This window comes from Sciurus carolinensis, chromosome 5, assembly GCF_902686445.1.
Source record: "Sciurus carolinensis chromosome 5, mSciCar1.2, whole genome shotgun sequence".
NCBI classification, from domain to species: domain Eukaryota; kingdom Metazoa; phylum Chordata; class Mammalia; order Rodentia; family Sciuridae; genus Sciurus; species Sciurus carolinensis.
Window position 1 is genome coordinate 100,021,902 of NC_062217.1, and position 2,621 is coordinate 100,024,522.

Sequence of the window (2,621 nt, forward strand, 5' to 3'; positions counted from 1 at the left end):
TCTATAGCTTCAACCCTTGGGTCTCCTCCAGGCGATCATATACACTCCCCAGGCAGCTGGGCTGGGGTGACCCTGACCAGTGGGGACAAAGGACCTCAGGAACTCTTGTCACACCTCAAGGGGTGACAATTCTGGGAGGAAGGCAGGTTATTTTGCAAGGTTAGTAAAATACTGTGAATTTTGTTCTCAAACAGCTCTGAAGACAACATGGGAAAAGCTGCAACCCCAACTATCCCAAGAAAGACAATGCAGCCTGTCTTCCCTAACAGAGGAGGAAAAATATTGAACAAAACAGTGTTAGTCTCCCAGTAATGTAAGAATGGAGGAGATTTCTCTTGTTTTCTGCAATCTCAGCAAACAGTTACTATACTTCAGATGTACTCCTTACCTCCCAGTCACAGGTGCAGATAACACAGCCCCCTGCCACCCAAGTCTAATGCAAGGAGACTGAGGCATCTCCTGGCCAAGGTTCACAGCAGGGCAGGATGGCTCCTTCTGCTAGGGTTGTGCAGCTCAGAGTCCCAGGCTCTAGGAAGTCCATCTGAAGCCCAGTTCCAGGTACAGGCGGCAGGGGCAAGTGAGAGCAGGAAACTCTGCTTCCAAGAGAGTCAATGCCCTGCCTTGTGCTCCCTGCACCTGCTGCACCCCAGTCCCTGTGTCAGTGCAATATGTGGTCAAGCAGTACATACCACACCTTCCCCCAGTGCAAGCCTAACCTTCTGACCCCAGCTTGACCAGCACCTGTCCACAAGGCCACCACAGCTGTCAGTGCCTGCCCCACCTGGAGAACTCTCAGCTCTCTCCTGGAGCCACACCCACCGTGAACCTGAAGCTCCAGGGCTGCAACCCTGCACTCCAACAGGTGGGTTTGTGCCAGCGTACACAGACCTTCATGCCAGTAGAATGGAACTGCACTGTTTCCAGCACAACTGATCCTTCTCCTTCTCAACATTAATTTCTTCATCCATGAAATGGGCAATAAGAAGATGTGCCTTTCAGAAACTCACTTAGAAATATTAGCCACAGACTGTCTGGGACCACATAACTAACTAAGCAAGACAGAATTCCTGTTCTTGTGTGATTTTGGAGGAGAAAACAAACAAGGGACAAGTAAAGAAAGAAGACATTCCAGAGATGAGATGCTATGGGGAAATAGGTCCAGTTTAGACACATGGTTCAGGTGGAGGTTACAGCAAATTTTTGCCCTTTGCTGGCCAGACAGAGGCATTTGGACACTGGAATCTACAGCAGGACAATGCAACTGCACAATGTCAGTCAGCAGGTAAGGGAAGAAGACAAACTTCCAGAGCAGCAAGTAGAAAAATCAGGGACCTTGTACATCATGGAAAGACCTCCAAGGTTGTGGCAGTGAGGATTAAATGAGAATGCTACCTTTTCTCCTTTGGAACCAGATGACACAAAACCCAAATGAAATAGAACAGCATTCCTTTCAAAGGCTGCTCCTATTTTGAATACACTAACACTGTTTCCTCCCCAAGGATCACAGGAGGGTAAGATTTGCTTCCAGAGCATCTTCTAAATCCTGGACCACGACTCCCCCATAAAACCTTCTGTGGCTGCCTATGGAAATTACATCTGGAGTTGTGGGTGGTGGCACCATTCCTGTCTCGATCTCAGGAGCTCAGCCCAGATCCACACACGGTGCAGCTTCTGACAGAGGTAGGGAGGAATACACTTAGCAGGGTCTGATTGTAATTGTGACTTATAAAAGTGTAAACTGAGAATATGTCCTGTCCAGAAACCACTGCACTCCCAGAGGGAGCTGCAAGGACACCTGTCCTCTGTGCAGGCAACAACTGACACTGTCACCTCCTCCTTGTGGATTGGGCTGCCTATTGCCTCTGAGGCTTTGCTGGTGAACCATGGTAGGCAGGCTGCCACATTGACACTCTGATAATAATAGTCTGAGGTTCAGGGGGTCAGAGAACAACTGAGGAACTGAGAGATCAGAGAAATCAGCAAAGGGCTCCAGCACCAAGAAACTTCTGTTCTTACTCATCCTCATACCTACCAGGTTGGTGTGATCATACCATTTTACAGACGAGAAAAATGAGTCTCAAAGAAGTAAAGTGATTTTTCCAATCACCAAACATAGATGGCAAGGCTGAGATCTGAGCCCAAAGTCAAAGCTCCTTCTCCAGGATTATACTACCCCTGAGATGGATAGGTAGCACCACGTAGCAGACATTCCTGATGAACTTGTCATGCCTCATGCCGGCTGCTAGACTCTGAGAAGGAAACAGCACCCTCTAGTGGCATCAAAACCTGACACCCAATCTTCTAAAGCCCCTAGACATAGACTCACATATTGGATTAAAAAGAAAGACCCTTAGCCCATTTGTCGACTGGGACTGGATTGTTTGCATTCTTGGTGTAGAGTTTTTTGAGTTCTTTATAGATTCTGGAGATTAGTGCTCTATCTGAAGTATGATTGGCAAAGATTTTCTCCCACTCTGTAGGCTCTTTCTTCGCATTGCTGATAGTTTCTTTTGCTGAGAGAAAGCTTTTTAGTTTGAATCTATCCCAGTTATTAACTCTTGCTTTTATTTCTTGTGCTATGGGAGTCCTGTTGAGGAAGTCTGGTCCTAAGCCGACATGTT